Source organism: Pteronotus mesoamericanus, unplaced genomic scaffold (assembly GCF_021234165.1).
Source record: "Pteronotus mesoamericanus isolate MK-2021 breed Mesoamerican mustached bat unplaced genomic scaffold, CSHL_Meso_final contig_25, whole genome shotgun sequence".
In the NCBI taxonomy this organism is placed as follows: domain Eukaryota; kingdom Metazoa; phylum Chordata; class Mammalia; order Chiroptera; family Mormoopidae; genus Pteronotus; species Pteronotus mesoamericanus.
Window position 1 is genome coordinate 13114171 of NW_026555105.1, and position 23087 is coordinate 13137257.

The following is a 23087-nucleotide window of genomic DNA, read 5'->3' on the forward strand; positions in this document are numbered from 1 at the left end:
GACCACGAGTCAGGAAGCCACTGTGGTCCAGACTTGCTGCCTCCATTTATAAGCTATGGGACCTTGGGCATATTTTAACTTCTCTAAGTCTGGTTTTTTTTTTTTCATTTGTAAACTGTTAATTATAACAAAAACAACAAAAGTGATGAGGATGACGACGGTTGTATTTACAGATGAGATGTATTTTAAAGTGCTTTGAAGATGATAAGTAGGTATATAAATGGAGCTGGTGTCATCAGGCTATGAGTAATCCTAGCTCCAGGCTTTTGAGTGAACTTTCTTCTTTACCACTAGAGTCCTCCCACTTCTCTCCAAAGATCTAAATTCAGCCTGTATTACGTAGAGAAATGTTAGCTTCTGTAACAGATAAGCCCTGCTGAAATTTCTTTTATTCTTTAACTTGATTTATTTTTAGTTTCTTCATAAAGTGAGGAGTTAGGTGCAGAGGATCTCTAAGGTCCCTTTTATAATTTTTTATTTTTTAATTATAGTTGACATACATTATTATATTAGTTTCAGGTGTACACCCCAGTGATTAGACGTAACTAAGTGATCATCCCGATGAATCTTGCACCCATGTGACACGTACATAGTTATTCGAATATTATTGACTGTATGCCCTATGCTGTCCGTTAGATTCCCATAACTATTCTGTAAAAACCAATTTGTACTTATTAATCCCTTCCCCTTTTTCACCCAGCCCTCCTCCCATCTGGTCACCATCAAAATGTCCTCTGTATCTATGAATATGTTTCTGTTCTGCTTGTTCATTTTGTTTTTTAGATTCAATTGTTGATAGATATGTACTTATTGCCATTTTGTTGCTAATATTTTTTATATTGTTTTTTTCTTCTTCTTAAAGAAGACCCTTTAACATTCCATATAATACTGACTTGGTGCCGATGAACTCCTTTAGCTTTGCCTGATGAAATCCCTATGGTTTAAAACAGTGGCTGACCTCAGGTCCAGTACGCAGTTGGGGTAGAAGGGATTCAGTGGATGGGTGCTTTGCCATCTTCACACCGTGGTTTCCAAGGTTGCCCTGGGTGTCGATGTCCAGACAGCAGACTGGGGAAAGAGGAAGAGTGGAGGATTGTCTGAGAGGCTTTTATGCACCACACCTAGGATGGGAGCTGGTGACTAAGGCCAAAGGAGAGGTGGTTGAGGGGAGGCGGTCACTGGCCGGGAGGTGCACTTGGGGTGTGTGGGTTTCAGTGGGCATAGCATGGTGGGGAGGGGGAGCTGAGGAGAGCGAGGCAGCGTGCAGCCCTAGGACCGATCACAGAGGTGACTCTCCCTGCCTCGATGGACAGAGACTGGGAAGGGCTGAGGGGCTTAGGACTGGTTTTCATTGAAGACAAGTGCTGCAAATGTGGGAAAGAGGCCCTCGAGTCATGCGAGATAGGTGGATGAAAACTGAGGTGTTTACGTTCCTTCTGAGATGAGCTTTCTAACATATGGGGAGGCAGACACTGTTTATCTTTTTTTAAGATGAGAAAACTGATGAGGTGATGCTTTGACAAAGGCCACACAACTAACAGGCAGCAGAGAAGCGAGCTAGGTCTTGAGTCTTCTGCTGTCAAAGCCCGTGCTGGTGAGAGCCTGGATATACCCCACCTGGGGAGTGGAAAACCTGCGCTCTGAAGCTGGTTTGAGGTGAACCCCTGAGCACAGGGCGGAGGAAGAACTCTGTGGAGGCTGTTCTTTATAAGTGACTCACCCTTTGGCAGCTTTGGTTGGAGGAGGGAGGGCAAGAGAGGAGCATTCCAGGCAGAGGAAGCAGCCTGAGCAAAGATCCTAAGGCAGAAATGCGCTTAAAGGGTTTGTGGGCTGAAAGAAGACCGATTTGTCCAGACCAGCAGGAGGGAGAGGTGCCTGAGAAGATGCTGGGGAGGGAAACAGGGCTCCGGTCACAGAAGAACAGGCAGGCCAAGGCAAGGAGTTAATTATTCTAAGGGCAGCAGGAAACGGTCGCACATTTTGAGTAGGGGCTAAGATGATCCCAGGTACAATTTAAAGAGACCACTCTGGTTATTGTATGGAAGGAAGGCCAAAGTGTATCCTGAATGTAGTGGTAAGGGAAAAGAGGGAATTCAAGAGAAGTGAGTCTGGAGCTCAGAGCAGAAAGGTTCAGGTTAGTGCAGAAAATTTGATCCTGTATTTCCTATTAGCTCATTCCCTGTTCTTAGCCAAGCTTTCTGCAAGTAGCCTTATCCACAATATCTACTTCCTCACCTCCTCAGCCCAACTCTGTGCCCTGGCCTCTGTCATTCGCTGCTTTTCTAAAATGTCTCAGGCAAAGGGCACCTGAGGATCTTTATGGTTAGCCAAGTCTAGGCCTTTGGCCCTCATCTGGCCTGACTGGCATTCAGTCACATGAGCCATTGCTGTCTTGAAATGCTCTCCTCCTTAGCCCTCTGTGTCTCTGCTTCCTTATCCTGTGGCCCTTTTGTGGTCTCCAAGTCCTCGGGCCAGCCCTGAAATGATAGTGTCCCCAGGCTTCTAACCTTGGTCCTCGAGGGTTTCCTCTGTGCCTCTCTGAAAAAGAGCCCTCCCCCTCCTTCATCAGACCAATGTCTACTTGCCTTTCCAGCTTCATTTTAGCCCCCTCTTCCAGGAAGCTTTCTCTAAGCCCTCCAACTGGGCTAGGCGCCGCCGCCGCCACTTCTCCCTTTCCATTTCTCCTGGAGCGTAAAGTGGATATGATAGGTAGCAGTTAGCACCCTGCCTACTCATTTGTCTCCCTAGTCTAATAGTACTTGAAGGATAGGATTTCAACAAAGTACCCAGTGATCTAGGTCAAAGATTGCTTTCTCTCGTTCAGATGAAAGCCACACTTTATAATGAAGGTATCTACACCTGATTGTATGTCCTTTAGTAGACCATTTCTCACTGTCTGAGGGCTGTGAATTCTGGTATAATATCTTCTGTGAACAAAGGAATTAATTTAACTCAAGAGAATTAGTAATTGTCCTCATCTCGTACAAGGAAAACATCTGAGAATTTAAGAATATTAATTGCTTCAGAAAAGCTCCCAAAGACCTGTACTGCCTGGTAGGTAATTTGGTTCTCCACTCTCTTGCTCTGAACCCAAAACATATTACATGTCCCTCATTGTGTGATCCCACAATTCTGGGTTTGACACTATAATTGCCTCCATGGTGATGAGCACTAATGTTCTCCTGGGCTGAACTGTGATAGCTGGGGAAGGCAGCAAATAGACTGAATGAAAGATAAGCTTCTGCCTTCATAGCCTTCCAGCTCAATGCGTGAATGAAAAAAGAAATGGGTAGAAACAGAGCAGTATACATACACTTAGGTATACAAGTCACACATCTGGAATTTCAGTAAGATTCTCCGTGGTTAATGTCAGTAAACTCTCATGCTTCTCTTTCAAATGTCTTTTTCTACTCTTTTGAATTCTTTATTTTTGTCTTTCTCTCAGTTCCAAACCCACTTTATCTTTTTTGGCAGGTGGAACAAAGAAAATAAAATGTTGAATTACTTTCTTCCAAGTGGCTTGATTTTTAGAATCTTTCCTGATTTTTTTTTCAGTGTTTAATTTTCTGAGCCTAAAAGAGTGAAAAGCAGAGATGCCTTTGACTAAACAAAACTCTAAGCTTCATTAATCAAAATAATGCTACAGATTGTGCTTGTGCCTTTTTCGTTTGTTTTGTTGTACTGATGCCTTTTTGATGTAGTGTTGGGATGATTATTTTTAAGGAGAAGCACTATGGAGTTATTTATTTTTTAACTATAGACATCTTGCGAATGAAATAAGACTGCTTAAGTATGTGTAATAGTGGACTACATTTAATCCCCATATTACTCTCTCAAGGGTTTATTGTTATGAGGGCGAGAAATGCTTACATACATGAGCCATATACTCCATTGATTCTGCTTATGTTTATTTCTGGTATTTGGACAAAACATTAGGATTTCAAACTGACAGATAGGAAGTGATGTAGGGTTTTCCAGTATGCCCACTGGTGTGATGCCAGCTCTTCCTCTTATGTAGGGGGCCTCTTTGTTAGCCTGAGAACACTCTCACAGGAAGCTATAATCTGTGTCTTGTGACCTTTGACCCATTTACTAAGTGCGTCTTTCCCACCAAATACAGCATATGCATCCTTTCAAGTACTTGAAGACAGCTACCATCTTCCTTTTTATCCCCCAAAGCCCTTCTCTCCAGACTCTGGATACTGGATTCTTCAGCTGTAACCTCCGTCCTTATTCTATATTTTGTAATCCAAAGAGATGATCCCAAGATTTTGTGAGCTTTTTTTGGTGGCTTAATCTCTTTTTGAACTTTCAGCTGACACACTTCCTCATGGAACCCACCTCTGAGCGGAGGTTCTAAAATGTCTTATTTAATGGAATATGTTTATCTCAGTGGTCTTACTTAACAGTAAAGCATTTTGTTACATTCAATAATATTGTAATCTACTTCTCTCTAAAAGAAAACAAAGGCTTTTAAGTCCTGGAGTGCAGGGAAAATGCCAGTAAGGCTGTACAATTTGATTTCTAGCCAGAGGAGACTTAAGCCTCTTCAGCTGGGTCTGATATTAGGCGCTAGCATTGACTGAGCCGTCACAGCATGCCAGCCACTGTGCCAAGGACTGTCACTCATGCCATGTAGTTCAATACTCCCAACAACCCTGGTTAATAATGATATCATTACTGGTAGACACTGTTATTGACCTCATCTTAACGAAGAAGAAACTGAGGCTTAGGATCGTTGGGACTCGCCCCATGTTTCACATGTGGCAGTGCGACCCAGACCTTGAGCTCTTTATACACCACTATCCTGTGTCTCTTAACACCTGCGTAAGGCTCTGTGTACAACCCCCTCCTGCTGTGCCTCATATTTAGCTCTCTGGTATTTTTAATTACAATGTAAATGAAAAAAAGAAAGAATTGGATGATTTTTGCAGCTCACCATGGCGCCTAGGAGATTGCTCTTCACGTGGCAGGCACTGACAACAGAACTGAGCTCCTTGATTCTGTGTCTCCAGACCCAGTGAACAGAGATGATACCGCTGTGACTTACTTGGTCTTGGGATGACTAGCACCACTCGAGGCCCGCACATCAGTATTAAACCAAAGTCTAATACCATGGTAGCAGAAGAGGACTAAACCTTTGACTTGCTTTTGGGCTGCTGGCTAGCACAGAGCATATGGGAGAGACTGTGGCTGTTGTAATTGAAGTTGGACTGGTAGCCAGTTACCTGTATTCAGTCCTAGCCCTGCCTTACACACTTATCCTCTGTGGACCTCAGTGTCCTCATTTCTTGGGAGTTGGGAGGGAGAGAAAGGTATGAGGGTGGGGGCAGTTGGTTATTCCTGGTTCTTTCCCTACTCCTTCTGAGTTTAAAACAGCCCTTTTGGTGTTGGAGAGTCAGTTCTTGTGCCCTATTGCCCAGCTCCACACATGAGATAGTAGCACAGTTGGAAGTCTGGGTTTTTTGGAGGCTGCTATGTCCCCTTTCCCCAGTCCCTAAGAGGTTGGTGAGTTGGACACCTTTATTAATTTGGGATAAAACTGGGACTTTTCAACTGAGCCGGGACTGAGGAATTAAAATATGGGACTCCCTAGAACTCTTCCCCTGAGGATTTAGGAACTGTTATTTATTCCTCTGTGGAGTGAGGGGAGTGGCTCAGTTGTAGGACTGCTTCAGGCCTATTGGGGAAGTGCAGTCCTGTCTTTTGAGTCTGGTGTGTCAGAATCATCTGGGCCCACATGTGTGCACATTTCATCCTGAGCTGAACTCTAGAACTGCCCATTCTCCCTGTGATTCCAGGTATACATAATCCCATAATCCTGGAATGCTGTAGACGGGGCTTTACCAGGTAGAGTCCCAACAGGAAAAGTTGGTATTCTCAATTTAGGAGAATTCCAGGAGAGTTTACTTAAAGAGGTGTGGGTTAGATGTAGAGCAAATCACAGGAAACAAAGCAGGAACCCAGAATTATGATATATCATAATTTTATCATAATTATTGATGGAGCTAGGAGTGGTATTAGTTCTACTATATAGTGGAACTAGTGTTCACCTTATTACCAGTTCTACTATATAGTGGAACTAATACCACTCCTAGCTCCAACAGGACAAGCGGATGAAGTGATCATCAGAAACAAGAAGGGCTTGTCCTTTAGAAGAGGCCACCTTGAAAAGAGCAGTGACTTTGGTTGAGGGATACACTCAGTCTAAGTGGAATGAATTCCCAACCTCACCCCCCACTGTCACTCTGTTTCCTTCCTCTGACCTCTTTCTGGGACTCAGCATTGGACAAATGCAGAAGTCAAAGGCAACAGGGTCTGCCAGTGTGATCCGTAAAGGTCAGCCTGCCGGGGCAGAGAGCAAGGTAGAGAAGGGTGAGGAGTGAGTCTGGAGGAGCAATATGAAAACATTAGATATAAGGACTATGCAGTTTCATAATGGGCAGAACTCTGTGTGTGTGTGTGTGTGTGTGTGTGTGTGTGTGTGTGTAGTGGAAGGTAGGAAAAAAGGATGAAATAAGCATTTCTTGAGCATCACCCAGGAAGTTCTCATGACACAACCGCAGTTTGGGGTAAGTAGTATCATTTCCATGTTATAGACGTGGACAGCTTGAGCCTTGGCCTTAAGTCAGCTAAGCCCTGGTGATCCCTGCGGTGACAGATGGTAGCCAGATAGCCCTCGCATCTGACTCTCTCTGGAGCCCATTCCAGGAAGCCCCAGTTCATGGCATCGCTGGGAGAACAGGGGAGGACTGTTCAGAGCGGCTGTGTATTTTTTTTCTTCATCTATGAACTTGAAGAGAAGGGAAAGAGGAGGAAAAAACTCAACTTGGCATGAATAATGTTAAGTGAGATCAAATAAGGTGAAAGGCAAAATAGAATCCAGAAATTTAGTTTTGCTTTCACCCAAAGTTCATGGGCGGTTGCTGTACAAAGTCCTTTTTACTTTCCACAAATGTTAAGCACTTTTCATAACATGAATCTCATTACCTTTTACTTTTGGTTGTTTATGAACTTAAATAGCTTCATAAAAGACAAAGAACTAATTGAACGTTAAAATGAATCTCTGTGTTCCTTTATTTCACTTCTTGATAATGTACAAATTATTACACTTGTAAGTTAAAATTATTTTGGTTCCCGATACATTTATTGTAAAAGTACTGTTGAAACAACAACAGTGAAGTAAAAATTTTAAATAAAAGAAGAGAGGAATTGTAACACTCTAGAAAAATAAATACTAAAATTTTCTTTGTTCAGTTTTGTTGTATATATGCATAAAATTTACGTGGCTAGAATTGTACAAGTTTATATTATCTTCTTTTCATTATGAGTGTTTTTCCATGTTGCTATAGAACCTTCATAATTATTGAGAATAGTTTGTCAGTTTACCTTATTACCAATTCTCTGACTTATTGAATATTATTTATTTATTCTGTTTCATGCTATGAAAAGGACTAGTGGTTTTGTTGAAAGTGTACACAGTTTATTTATTATTTTTCTTTATAAACATTGTTTATTTGCATCTTCACATATTTAGTTTCTCCTCCCTCTTTTGTTCTTTCTGGTAAAAGAAAAGGAATCATTATTTTTTAAGGATAATTTCTCAGAAAGAGGATGAGCGTCTCTGAAGGTATATCAAAGAACATGGAAATAGGAGTTTTAGGGATTGCTGAGAGAAGCAGGATTATAATTAAAATGAGTCATTAAGCAGAATTATTGCTTAAAATGTTAATGTTGATTTTTTATTTAAGTCCTAGGTTTTAAAAATTACTGTTGATAGAAAAATTGGACATCACTTATAATTCGCACACAAAATTTAGCTGAAACCCTAAATTGTGATTAAGTTTTAAAAAATGTGTTCTTGGCTAAATTGAATGTAGTGTAATTCTGAACAGATCTTGTTTTTGATTTATGATATTGGCCCCAATTATCTTGCAGCCCTGTAATATTAGCATTGGCCTAGTAGTTCCCTGGGCTACTCCCTGGGAGGTGGTCACCCCTCCCAAACCCATCCTGCTCAGCCCTGGGAGGCCCGGCCTGTTCGGCCTGTTCACTCCTTTACAAAGCTCGAGCCTCTGGCCTGCAGAACTCCCTGGGATGGTGCCCTTGCTCTTCCACTTGCCTTCCATTGGTCATAGTTCTGCTTCCTGGAGCGACAGACAAACTTCTCCCACTAGTCAGGAATCTTCAGAAAATCAGAGATCAGTTCTGGTTTTCATTCTCTGTGTCCTTAGCTCCTGGCATAGTTCCTGGCACACAGCAGATGCTCAAAAACTCATTTTCAGAATGAAATGTCTTGAGACAGCCCTTCAAATCTGTGAATACAACCACAGTGTTCCCACTTAGTCACCTCTTCTTTGGGTTTAATGTCCTCCAGTTTAGCCATTTGTCATGGTATAGAATCTCTGATCCCTTTCCCTCCCAGTTACGTTCTCACCGTTGTCCGTGACCACAGCTTGCTGTCAGTCACTCTATTAGAATATGTGGTCAGATTTACATCCAGTTCTCGAGAAATGGTCTGATTTGCAGGAATACATTCAAGTGTGCATTACTTTTTTTTCTTCAGCAAATCCCTGGTTGCTTCTCTCTTTTCACATGATCTGTTGTCAAGCTGGTTTCTTCCAAAGACACACTTGTGTAATCGTTTCCTTCTAGATTAGTGTCACTTGGGATTTGATGAGGGCTCTTCAGTATCCTCTTGTGAGTCTCAGTAAAAATAAGGAACAGCGGAGGCCCCTGGAAGAGCCCCATGGAAACCTCCCTCCACGTTGGCAGTAATCCCCTAATCCCATGCCTTTCAAATGTGATATGCATGCCGATTACTTGGGAATTGGGTTAAAATGCAGGTAAAATGATTTAATAGGTCTGGGTGCAGCCTGAGATTCCATCTTTCGGACAAGTTCCCAGGGGATGCCGATGCCGTGGGGTCTGTCGGATCATGCTTCGAGCAGAAAGGCCCAGTTTTCGGGTAGCATTGTTCATGAGAGCAAATCCTTCCGTGTTTGGATAGCTCTGCTGTCCCATTAGAGCCCCCAACAAACACTGTCTGATGCGAGTGCTCAGAGCTTCATCTCTTACCTCACTAGGTAAATGAAGAAAACCAGAGTGGTGCAGCTTGACCAGCTTCCACGTGGTTGTGGACCTCTCTGTGCCTGCTTGAGTGGACCCTTTATTCCTGCCCAACAAGCTGTTTTCCAACATAATTGGTATCTTTTCACGTTTCTTGTTATCTGGACATTTGATAAAACGCTCATGTATACTCAGTGCTTTTTAAACCAGAAAGTTACCCAAAGAGAAACTAAATAGTTTTTTAAACATTGGTTAGAAAGTACAGTGTTACCGATAAGATTCTTTTTATAAGAAATGTTATGGCACATCCAATTTTTTTTTACTCTTTTGGAATTTGGAGAAAATGGATGCATTGTTGAAATTACATTCCTAAACTGAAAGATACTCTTGCAACTGGCAGCCTTTCAATAATAGATTAGCAAGTGAACTCTGTAGAACACAGGGCGGGGAGGTCATGAGCACCTGAGCCCCGCTCCCAACCCCTCATCTTCTGGTCCTTTAAAGTAAATGCCAGATATCCTATCATTTCATCTGTAATATTTCGGTATGTAATCTAACATAAATATTTTAAATTTTCAATTATAGTATACAAAAGAATAAATGAAGAGGTGAAGGGATTAAACAAAAAAAATAAAAAACATCATAGACACAGGCAACAGTATGATGATTACCAGAGGGAAAGGAGGGTAGGAGGAAGTAGAAGTGAGTTAAGGGGGAATAAAGGGTGATGGAAGGAGACTTGACTTGGGAAGAACAATGAACATAAGCGTAGAGGCTGGTGAATTTTTACAAACTGGGTGGACCTATATGACTAGCACCCAGATCAAGAAAAAGAATATTGCCAGCCCTACACAGTGGACTTTTCTGGGTGAATTCAATGTTATTCTGCAACTTACCCTTTACTAAATACTCTGAACCTATTCTGGTGCATAATTGAAGCTTTTATGGTATATCTGCAATTTTTTTTTCAAGAGCCATATGCTATCTTGACTTTATTATTTTTCTTTATTTTTATTGTTGACACTAATAAAGATGTGCCCATCCTCCCCCACTCCCAGCAGCCTCCATCCGTGCCCTTCCCTCTGGCCATCACCAGGTATGCCTGCAGTTTAATTTGGCAAATATAACGGTGTTCTCATTTCAAATATATAAAACACAATTTGGCTGTGTTAAAAACCCAAACCAAGTATTATTAGTCTCAATGAGTTGATTACTTCACCCTTGTTCATTAATGTGTTTAGATGACTCTAATTCCTAAATACTAAAGACTGTGTTTTTCAAATACATCACAAAATTGAATCCTGTAACTAGGCATTAAATTAGGAAATCCCAATCAGAGGAGAAAAACAACAGCAGCAAAAATTAAGCCTTGACATTGAAAATAATAAGGTTGTTTTAGTTTCAGTGAATAATAATGCCCATATTCAATCCAGGTTGAAAGGAATGACTTGGATGTGTTAACAATGATTGAATAATAGAACTTTAAAAAAATCCCATAACTGCAGTGCCATTAACATCTCTAAAAATAGCAACAAGTTGTTTAATATCATCTAATACTCAGTATATTAAAATTTTCCTGATTGCTCAAAATGTCTATTTAAGTTTATTAAAACATAAACTAAAATGTTTTAATTGGCCCATGTGGAAATAATAGGTTTAGAATATATATATTTTAACCAACCTTTTATTGTTTTTACATAACCACAGCCATCATGTAGTACTTGTGCTCTGGCTTGCTAAGTTGTTAACAAAATAAATATAGTCATTTTTGTCATAATTATTGCATCTTTGGTTAGAAGAGAAGATATTTTAAAAATTGATCCAGTCAACCTTTCCAAACATGTACTAACTTGGTTTAGCATAAAACCTACTTACAGACACTGCTATAGCCTTCCTTTCGGAAGATCCTTTATATTATTCTGGATTTGCCTTTCTCCGGCAGCATCTCTCATCTATTCCCACACATCCTTAAAGTTTTATGTGAATTCTATTCTCTGATCTTCCCTTTTTCATGTGGGCACCCACCTTGAGGTTATGTCACTCCCCTTCGGTAGTGAAAGGGGGCACGACATGCAGGGGAAAAGGCCTGAGTTCAGATCTCAGCTCCACCACTCACTTAGCCACATAACCTGGGGCAGCATACTTAACTTCCCCAATTATGAGTAATATGTTTAATTGCTTCTCAGTGGCCTGCATCAAACAATACCACAAACAGTTCAGAGTATCCTAAAGCTCTGCAAACTTGTAGGCAGGGAGGAAGCAAATTATTGGGTCAATGCTTATCTTTCCAAATGATAACTTAGGGAGCATTGCCTAGGAAGCCAGGACAGGAGGCCCCTAGATGAAGAAAGTGAGAGAGGAGACAGAAAGGGGGAGATAACTCATCTTTACTGAGCGCCTGTAACTATTTTTCCACATGCTCACTACCCTGGTGATATTATGGTCAGAGAAACTTTGGCTCTGCCAACATAGACAAGTGGTTGAGAGCAACAATCTGGGTTGAAAGCCCTGGCTCGTCACTGGGTGACCTAAGACAGGTTCCTCCGCCTCTCTGTGCCTGATTCCCCATCAGTAGCATGGAGCTAAAAAGCATTTGCTTCATTGGGTGTTTATGAAGATTACATGAAATATATGTCGGGTGCCAAGCACAGTACCTAGTACATGATCACCATCCGGTAAAGCAGACTCATTTATCCATCACTTCTTTTTAGACTGTCTTTTTAAAGGAAGGCTGTGGAGTTTCAGTAGCTTAATAACAGAGTTGTGATGCAAGAGTTAGCAGATTTTCCAACAGCCATAACAGAACTTTGTCAAACATAAGAGTGCTCTCCTCTCAAACTGGTCCTCTTGAAATGCTCTTACTTATTCCATTGTTGCCTTTGCTCAAAATGTGTTTGGACGTCTTATTACTAGTTTATAGTCTGTAGATGTGCTTTTTATAAAATTACAGCTGGGATAGAGGTGAATAAGTACATCATTAAACTTAGTTGTTTATTCAACCAACTTTTATTCACCACCTAGTATTTGTCAGACATACTATTAGGCACTAGGAATATAGCAGTGAACCAGCAAAGGCCAATCCGTACCCTGTGGCATTTGTAATCTAGGTGGGGGGCAAAAAGCTTTCACCAGCGCCTTGGATTATGTCAAAATGTGATATATTAAGTAACATTGTTATAACTGCTGAAATTACAAATGCGAATTTTGGAATGATTTATAGATATATCCAGTGCTTTCACTGGTACGAGATCACACACCCTTGATATGTTACCCAAAGGAAGACAGATGCCTTCTTTATGAATAACTTGAGCTATACAGAGGGAGACATCAATCTGCATCCAGCTCAATGATGTAATCAACCCTTTAAGTTAAAATTTGGAATAAAACAAGGATCTCCTTTATTTTTTTTTTCTGTTAGACTGTGACTTTGGAGTTATTTATGAACTTGAAATAGCAGGCACAGTTACATTGAACAATACAATTGAAACTAAGTTATCATTCACCAGAGGCCTAGTGATGATTGAAAGTGGTTATATATTCAGTAGTATTTGTTAGGTTTATTAGTTAGCATGTCTAAAAAGTGTGTTGATTTTCTTTTAGGACTTTGCAAATGTTTGTGTCCATTCAACTTAACACCTTAATGTTAAATAATTGCAAAATACATATATTTAAATAAACACAATTACACAGTGATGAAATTCAAAGGGGCTTTAGAGATAATTCAGGATAGTTGCCCTTTCAGTGCAAAAATGCCCCCAGCCTATGCCTAACACCTCTGGTGATGGAGAATGTTTAACTAAAGGCCACGGGTCATGAGCATATAATATAAAGGTGCTATAAGAATTTGTCTTATCGCAGACAAATTCCAGGAGTGGTAGTTAACTATGGGAAACTTTTGGGCTCTATCTGTAAGTACGATTTTTTCTTTTTCAAAAGGTCATTCTGGTCAGCTAAGACTTGTCTTCTGCAGTCCAGTTTTTCTGCTTATGGACCTTCAGTCTGTCGCCCTTCTGGTAAACTTTGGCATTGGCTGGGTAAATACCCCAAAATTCTTTTAGTTTTTTAAAATTTGTAGTTACTTAGAGTACACAATTCTAACCATGTATTCATTTAGCAAATATTTGATAAGTGTCTATTGTGTGCCATTCACCGTTCTAGGCACAAGAGAGGATAGCACTGAGCACAAAGCTACTACCATCGTGAAGCTTTCAAGTTCATGAATGAGTGGCTCTAAAGTTGCAGTCAAACATGAAAGGAACTGAATCAGGTCTGCGGGAGATGATGGGTCTGGTTTGGGACATGTTGAGCTTGGGAGGCAGTGGGCCATTCAAGAACACATTCTGTGGGCAGTGGCTCTGTGGTTGAGAGAAAGCTGGCTTTGGGCATTGTTGGCATGGAAGGTGGGTCTTGAAGCAATTGGAGCGGAGGAAGTCAGTGTGGGAAAGGGAGCGGTCTGAGTGCAGGAGAGTCTTCAGATGGCCTGATTCTTGGTGCCATGTTAGCACCAAGTAAATGTTATGAATTCATTTATTTGATCAACAGCTGTATTCCTTTTTAAGTTATTATGTAAAAAGCACTCTTTATTCAGTAATTGTGACATTATGAAACAAGTACAATGTCCTCATTACTTTGGAGGAACTATTTTCTATTGCAAAGACTTGAGAAGTGGAGGCTTTTGTGTAATCACCTTTCATTTTCTTCTTTTTAAAATTATATAAGTAATATACAAACATATATACTTATTAACAGCCCAAATATATGCAAGTGTTGAGAGCAAAGTTTGTGCTTTTTACCTCTCTCCTCACCCTTTTCCCACCTGAGACTTCATTTTCTAGGACTTTCCATGTCCTGTTTTTCTAAGAGAAGCTGTGGTCCGAACAGTCTGGGTTGGAGATTGGAGAATGCAGCTCTTCCTGTTTGTCTTTGACTCACAGTGCCCATGGATGCGTTATGTTAATGTCACTGACTGCCTCCCCAGGAGATGTTCCTGCCTTCACCCTTAGTGGTGGATGACCTTGCTTTTTATAGGAAGTCATTCAATTGCATAGTGATAGCTGAAGTTCCAGATTAGGGACTTTTGCAAACTGTACGGCAGCTGGACAGATGCAGGTGAGAGTGGGAGACCTCATTTCGAGAGTACAGAAAACCATTGGCATGTGAATCATGCTTGCGCGCACACACAAATAGGACATCTAAAGAACTGTGAAGTATCTTCGGTGATACACTTAATGAGTGTTATTACCTGTACCACTCTCTAGCTCATCAAAATAATTATCTTCAGGGAATGTTAATAAGTAGTCATGAGACATTTTGTAAGGTTGCTTATTTGCCCAGGTTTACTGCGTGTAAAGGGCCTAGACTTCTAGAGTTGATGTGTGGCCATCATTTAGAGGTGGACCTCATTAGAGGCATTGAGAGCCTAATTCTGCCTAATGAGAAGAGCAGTTATGTGATTGCCTTTGGTGTTGACAGCATATCCTTTGGTTCCCAGACTTTTTTCAAAGGTTCTGATTAATTTTCTGTATTTCTATGCCTGTTCTCTTTCAAGAATTCTTAGTAGCAGTTGCATTGCACTGCCAAGATTTAACTGTAAGTTTTACTAAATTCTTTGATCAACACTGCTTTCTGTATCCCCAGTTGACTTTTATTTCTTTAATTTTAAAAAATCCTCACCAGAGGATACACCATGTGTTTATTGATTTTAGAGAGAGAGGAGGGAGAGGAGGAGGAGAGAGAGACATTGATCTGAGAGAGGAACATTGATTGGTTGCCTCCCACATGCACACAGACCAGGGATCATACCCTCAATCTAGGTATGTGCCCTGACGGGGAATTGAACTTGCAGCCTTTTGGTGTATGGGATCATGTTTCAGCCAACTGAGACATCCAGCTAGGGTGACTTTCATTTCTTAATGCCTTTGAGGTTCATCCATGTTGTTGGAAGTGGCTAGATTTCATTCTTTTTTATGGCTCAATTATATTCCTCTGCGTATCACATTTTCTTTATCCATTCACCCATCAATGGACACTTAGGTTGTTTCCATATTTTGGTTATTATAAGTAATGCTGCAATGAACAGGGTGGTGTGTTTATCTTTTTGGGTTAGTGTTTTTATTTTCTTTGGATAAATACACAGAAATGGAATTGTTGGATCATATGGTAGTTCTCTTTTTAATTTTTGAAGTGTCTCCTTGTTGTTTTCCATAGTGACTGCACCAATTTACACTCCCACCAATAATGCACAAGGGCTACCTCTTCTCCGCATCCTTATTTGTTGTTGTTGTTTTGATATAGCCATTCTTACAAGTGTGAGGTGATATTTCATTGTGGTTTTGATTTGCATTTCCCTGCTGATTAGTGATGTTTCCCTGGACTGTCGGCCATTTATATATCAAGTGGTATTTTTCAAAAGCTCCCCAGGTGATTCTGATGTGCATGCAACCTACTGAGAACCCCGGTTGTCTGATTAGAGTGGGAACTGTAGTGAATTCCCTCAGCATAACTGGGGATTGTTTTTCCAGAGTCTGGGACCCCTGGTCCTGCTAAGTGGTCAGGCTATCCCTCCAGGGCTCTTGGTGGGCATGTGCCTTGTCATTTGTGGTGCTAGTTCATCATCCTCTAGTCTTGGCACTTATGTGGGTGCTCCCTTGCTACTGATCCCCTACTTTATTATAGAAACCGTTCTCACAATTTAGCTTTCTCAGAACATTGGAGGAGACAGACCTTAATTATCCTCCTGACAATCCCTGACCCACTTTCATATCCAGGTTCCACTGTCAATTTGGATGTGTTTTTCCCAAGGATATCTTGGGCACACTCACATTTTTAAAGTCTTCTTTTGCTTGGTTCAAGTTGAAGGTTCCTCTTAGGACTGTCATAGGTCAGTTCTAATGACTTTTTGTTTGTTTTTGCCCAGAATTCCTCACCATTCTCCTGATGGCATATTTCCTGTTGATCTTGTGCTACTGTGAATTTATTCTTTTTTATATTTCTATAATATATATTTTACCATTATAATAAGTAATTGGTCTTTTATATTTGTCATATTTAAGAAAAGGGAGAATTACATTCTAATGCTCCAACATTTGTCATGAACCAGAAGTCACCAAACACTTTTTTGTTACCTCTGAAAAGTGTCAGATAGCCAAGGAATTTAGCAGACTATTCATAGAAGTGGTTACACCAAATGAAAAACTATTTCATTCCATTAGTGAAAAATTCATATAAATTTGTAAGATACCATTTTCACATATCAAATTAGCAATGTGTGTTTTGGGAGAGTTATAGTGAGAGATGGGGAGTATGTGTGTGTAAGAGACAGAGAAAGAGACTTTAATGCTAGCAAGGATGTAGAAGTACAGACATTCTTATATACTGCTTGTAGATTGCAAATTGATGTAACTCCCAACGTAGTTTGGCAATATGGGCCTTAACAATATTCGTACTCTTTGACCTGGGATTCAAATACTGGCAGCCAATCCCAAGGAAATAATCATAGGGTAAGCGATGACTTATATACAGAGATGTTTATCTCCACATGATAAAGTAAATAAAAACAAAAATGTTCAAGTGTTTGACACTGAGTAATTATTAAATTATGGTACTTATGTGGCTAACAAAATTCCACAAGCAGGATGAAACTAACAAAAATAAATGATTAGAGAGACTTTAATAACGAAGGGAAAATGCTTATGTAGCTTTTAATGATTCTAAGTGGAAAAAGACATATTCTAAAACAGATTTATCCAGAATATCAATTCTATAAGAAAAATGTATATTCAAAGTAAAATTTAATAGTAGTGATTGTTTTTATAAATTGGATTATGTCAGTTTCTCGCCTATAATCTTCTACCCTTCTGTATTTTCTACATTTCTGCAGTAAGTATATTATAATCAGGAAATAAATCAGTATTATTTTAATTGCCAAACTGTCTCACAGAGAAATAAGAATGGCCAACAATTACATGAAAATATTTAACATCAGTAATAAAAAATGCAAAGAATGCCATTGACACAGAAATGTTACATATATTTAAGTGAAAAAAGTAACTGTATACACTATAATCCCAATTTAGTTAAAATTGTGTGTGTGTGTATATCAAAATGTTGACTGTGCTTATCTCTGGTAGTGGATATTTCTCAGGTGGCTTTTAATTTTCTTCCTTATTGTTATGATTTGTATTATGTGAGCTTTCTCCACATGTAATCTATCTACTCTTCTGTATTTTTCAGTTTTCCTATAGTGAATGTATATTGCTCTTAAAATTATGGGAAATGTTTTTCGCACATTAAAAAAATAATCAAGTTACTTTTCCCATCCTCTACATTATACTTTTCTGCTCTTAAAACATGCTTAACATGTTTTAATTTAGATGTTAGAGTAAGAGAACTCTCAGAGAATTATTTATGTAATTTGGTGTTTAAAATTAAATGAATACATTGATATAAGCTTCTATACTACTTGAAAGAGATTTATCTTTGCTTTGTCTAAAGAAGTACATTTGAGCCCTGGTTGGTATGGCTGGTGTAGCTCAGTGGATTGGATGATGCCCTGTGAACCAAAAGGTGCTGGTTCAATTTCCTGCCAGGGCATGTGCCTGGGGGGCCAGGTCCCCAGCTGGGGGTGTGCAGGAGGCAACCAATCAGTGCTTCGCTTGCACATTGATGTTTCTCTCCCTCTCTTTCTCCCTCCTTTCTGCTCCCTCTAAAAATAGTCTTTAAAAAAAAAAAGTATATTTGAGTACTTCAAATACTTGCCTCTTTCTCAAAATGTTAGACACATAGGTGCAACATAATGGAAAACTGTCTTTTTGCCACTTTTATAAAGACTTTAAACTTTATTTCTAAAAATTGAGATATAATTTACATACAGCAAAATGTGCAGGTTTTAAGTGTATAGTTCAGTAAGTTTTAACAACTGTTTTATACCCATGTAAATACTACCCAAAGATTATTTGATCTTTATCATCATCGATTAATTTTGATATTTTTCTAGGATGTTATATAAACAGAATCATATAATATATTCTATTTTATATCTAGCTTCTTTTGCCCAACATGATTTTGAGATTTATCAACACTGTATATATCAGAAACTTACTCTTTCTTTTTCATTGCTGAGTGGTAGTCCATCGTGTGAATACCACCATTTGTTTATCCATTCTCATGTTGGTAGACATGTGGGATGTGCCCAGGATTGGACTATTTTAAAATCAGGGATGGTGAGCTTGTAGCTGTGTCACAGATCCCAGCATGCTCCCCTGCTTCTCTTTTCCTGTGTAGCGGTGCTCACAAGTCAGGCATTTGCCAGACAGTTATGGGCTTGTTCCCAGGAGCTTGTAACCAAGACCACCACAAAACTAGAGAGCAGAGAACAAAACTAAAGAGTCTTTGCCAAATTCAGGACAGACGCCTCAGGAGTTCAGCTCCTGGGCATGGAGTGGCAGGCCTGCAAATGAACTGAAAGCTCCTTTTACAGAAGGAAAAATAACAGAGTGGGATGGGGGCGCTTCCTCAACCCCAGCTGGCCCTGCAGCAAGTGTCGCTGAGTGCCCATCTGGACTCCGTTCTGCTGGGCTTCTGGGGTAAGGAGTGGCAGACGACGGGAGCATTTGCAATGCAGCCCCTCACTGCTCTTCCAAAACAAGCTACTAAAAAAAAGATGGCTTCTTGGGGCAGATGATTCGGTAACTGGAAAAAAAAATTCTCCCTAGATATAAATGGTTTTCATACATTCAGATATTCAGTGTATTACCCAAAAGCAGGAATTGTGAGTTCTGGGTTTAAGAGGCCCAGGATGTCTCTCTGTGTGACAGAATAGGGCACAGCATCCCTCTACACCCATCTCATTCCTTGTAGAGTGCATTGCCCTTTGTGCTACCACCAGCCAAGGAGAATAGGGCCTTCATCCCACCTCCTTGGGCACTGCCCCTTTATCTCACCTGTCCCCTGAATCTTGACGCAGAGTTCAGGTTAACTGAATGCAAACAGAGCTGAGGAAGTGTGGAGGGAGAAGTAATCGTATTCAATTAGTATGTTGAAAACACAGAGAGTAGAAAACTGTGTGGTCCTGAAGTCAGGGCCCGCATTAGGCAGTGGCAGGTTCAAAGGAGAGGGTGCCCTCTCCCCCTGCCATGCTACAAAGGCTATCCAATTCTCGAAGGATTAATGGCAAAAGTCATGCCAAGAGTGAGTCTACCACTGATGTTATACTGACCAGCTTTGCTGATAACTGTACTGAAAGGGTCCTCTGGTGCTTGGCGGCAGACTCCACCAACAAGCAGTCCACTGCACGTACACCCTAGGCCAGCTCCCCACCCCCCCACCCCGCCCTGACCTGCACTCTTGTTTGTTACCTCACTGCATCAGGTTCTTAACTGCTTACCTTCTGGCGCCCGTTTCCCTATTTTTTTTTCCTTGCCTCCTTTTTCTTACTCTCTTCAACTTAAACGTTCTGGTAAAAACAAAATATAGGTAACATTTCCTGCCATGGCACTGACCTTGAGTACCTTCCAGAAGATATTTTTATTGCCTTTCGTTTCATTATAGTTGACAAAATACCTGGAATTAGATTCCTTTTTCCCAGGATTTGGTTGTTAGCTGTTTATTTCAATACCAGATGGTATTTTCTGATTAAAATTATCTAAAAGTGAGTTGATTCTTAAGACCCTTTTTGATATTACTGGATCACTTTGGATCATGAGTCCTGTATGCCCCTACATTGAGAGGAGATGTAAACTGAAGCTTTGAAAAGTTGACACCAAACACAGGAAGTGAAGCAATCACTGCCCTTCAGACTAATAATCTATTGGTCTTAAGATGACTTTTAGTTTGAGGGAATATATAATTTCCTTGAAATTGCTAGTCCTAGAAAAAGCCACAGTTATTTTTCCTGGATTACTATGTTGTCTTCAATTTTGATGTGAGAGCAAAGAACAGATTGTGTCCAGCCCAAGTTACATTTATAAATTCCAACAATTGTTCTCTTGTAGACTTTAGCAAAAAAAAAAAAAATTTATAGAGAAAAGACTTTTAAAGTCTTCCTCCCAGCCCTCCCAATTATAGTTGACAGTTTAAGCTCTAACAAGTGTGTTTGAGCACAGTCTTTGGTAAAGTAGCTAGTGTTTCATAATCAATTTTGGGGATTTGAACTACATCAGAGAAAATTCATGATACCATTCTGTAAAGTCTGTTAGACAACTTCTGTCAGTGAACATATAAGGCTCATGAGTATCAGTTCCTCTACTAGGAACTCAAGATGATGAAAATAAACTATGAACCAGGGAAATTCAATCTCTACCAAAATCCTGGCAGCCTCTTTTGCAAAAATGGAAAAGTTGATCCTAAAATTCATATGGAATTGCATCAGGACTCTGAATAGTCAAAATGATATTGAAACAGATGGATAAAGTTAGAAGACTTATGTTTCCCAATTTTAAAAATCTACAGTAGTTGAAACAATATGGTACTGGCATAAGGGTGGACATATGGATCAATAGAGTGGAATAGACAATCCAGAAATAAATTCACACGTCTATAGTCAATTGATGTTTGACAAGGATACGAAGACCACTCAATGGGAGAAGGAGAATTTCTTCACCAGATGGTGCTGGGACAACTGGATATCCACATGGAAAAGAAAGTTGGATCCTAACCTCACACCATATACTAAAATTAACTCAAAATAGATCAAAGACCCAATCGTAAGAGCCAAAACTCTTAGAAGGAAACAAAAGGCTAAGTATTCATCACCTTGGATTTGGTAGTGGATTCTTAGAAACGATATCAAAAGCATAGGCAACAAAAGGAAAAATGGGAAATCTGGACTTCATCAAAGTTCAAAACTTTTGTGCAGCAAAGGACACTATTAAGAAAGTAGAAAGACAGTCTACAGAATGGAAGAGAATGACTTTCAAATCTGATACGGACCTAATATGCATAATATATTTTTTAAAAACTCTTACTACTCAGTGTCAAAAGACAAACAATTCAATTAAAATATGGGCAAAAAACATAAGATGGTCAGCATTATTAGTTATTTAGTAAGTACAATTTAGAATCACAATGCAATAGATACCACTTCACACCCACAAGTATGGCTGTAATTTTTTAAACCCCAAACAAACAGAAAATAAGTGGTGATGGAGATACAGAAAAATCAGAGCTCTCATATTTTGCTGGTGAGAGAGTAAACTGGTGTAGCCACTGTAGAAAACAGTTTGGCAATTTTTCAAAAAACTAAATATAGAATTACCATATGAGACAGCAATTCTACTTCTACGTATTTACCCAAAATAATGGAGGGCAGGCATTGAAACAAACACTTGTTCACAAATGTTCATAGCAACACTATTCACAGTTGCCAAAAGATAGAAACCACCCAGAAGTCTATCAATGGATGAATGGATGAACTAAATGTGGTATATCCATCAAATGGAATATTTTTCAGCCATAAAAAGGAATAAGTACTGACATCATGCTAAGTAAAAGAAGGCAGACAGAAAAGGTCACGTATTGTGTGATTGCATTCATATGAAACATCCAGGAAGGTAAATCCTTAGAGACAGTCAAGCATATTAGTCGTTGGAGGGGTCGGAGCAGGGGAAATAGTAGCGACCGCTTAATGAGTTCGGGGTTTCATTTTGGGAGGACTAAAAATGTTTTGGAACTAGGTAGAGGTGATGGTTTTACAACATTGTGAATGCCATTGAATTGTATACTTTAAAATAGTTAATTTTGTTACATCAATTTCACCTCAATTAAAAAAATAATTACATCATATAGTTTTTGTGATCTCATAAATAACAGTGGCTTTGCTGTCATAGTTACCTTGTGACTGTTGGAACCCATGTGCTTTATACCACTAGTACATTGGGAAAGTTCTTTCCACCTGTGGGCAGGAAAACTTGAAGATGGACTATCCCAAGTGGGTTTCTTTTTAAAATAACAGTTAAGGAATATAGTTTTTCTTTTCCTTTTTATTTGTAGAAGCTGGTAAAACTTCTATCTTGAATGAGCCCTAGATTTTAAAATGTGATCTAGCCTGATATTGGTTGGTTTCTTTAATTACCTTGAAAAAACACATTAAAATAACTTTATATTATTTGGAGATGGAGCAGCTTCTGGTTTTATAAAAATTAAGAGTAATTTTTAAAAAAATCTAGGATATACATGTGGAACTGCGGTAAGATTTTCCTGATTGTTTGCTATTCTGCACTGCTGGAGATTTTTTTTGACACTTTATCTAAAACTGTCACAAGTAATTTCTATTGTCAATGAAATCGGTGTCAGGAATAAGAAATTTCTGTTTTAGATCAATCAAGCAGAGATTGTGCAAAAACTAAAAACCTTAGCTTCTTATTTTTATCTTACACTTGTTTTGTTTTTTTGAAGGAGGGACTTTTAGGTTAGATTCCGGCAAAAGGCCTGAGACTGAGAAGCGCTTCTTACTCAGAAAGGTAGAAATGCTTTGCCATTGATCACGAAGCTTTTCTTGAGTAAAGTTGATGCATCTACTCCACAGTCCTGCTTCTGCCCTTGTTTTACGTAGAGTTGTTTCTCTAGCAGATGTGCCAGTTGTCTTGCGCAGTCCCACCTGATTCCTGTTATGATCCAAAATATGCCACTCAGGCCAAGAGTTTGCAGACATAAAGCAAACAAAGCTAACGGGTTTGTGGTAGATTGAACCCACAGCTTTTGGCATCGTTAGCATCATGTCCCAGTCAACTGAACTAGAGAGTGAAAGAATCAATGCCTTGTTGAGTCAGGGCTTTGTGATTTTAAAGTTAGAAGCAACCTGGTAATCATAGCAAACTATCCGGAATAAATTTAATAAGCTGAGTAGGGAGTGAATGTGAGTATTCAGCTTAAAGTATTGCTTCTGACTTCCATAAAATTAAGATTTCCTTTTTGTGATGTGCACCGGGTAATTTTTTAAAATAAGAAAAAAAAATCAATCTTTAAGTTGTGGAGAATTAAAAGTTAAGTTTTTCAATAAGGTATTAATCCAAAAAGAGCTA

General features: G+C 39.5%; 1 protein-coding gene across 11 annotated transcripts in view; it reads left to right on the forward strand.

Moving 5' to 3' along the window:
- The window catches only part of ZHX3 (zinc fingers and homeoboxes 3), a 95785-nt gene that overhangs the window by 16514 nt on the left and 56184 nt on the right, over positions 1 to 23087 (forward strand). For 2 of the 11 annotated variants that reach the window (XM_054573740.1, XM_054573742.1), the window contains exon 2: positions 9087 to 9206. The exons of 6 other annotated variants lie outside the window; for them this stretch is intronic. The gene's annotated coding sequence lies outside the window, so the exon portion shown is untranslated. Of the gene's footprint in view, positions 1 to 9086; positions 9207 to 13005; positions 13104 to 13227; positions 13337 to 22461; positions 22527 to 23087 lie in introns of those variants that run through there. 3 more of the 11 variants (XM_054573743.1, XM_054573747.1, XM_054573749.1) reach the window with 3 other exon arrangements.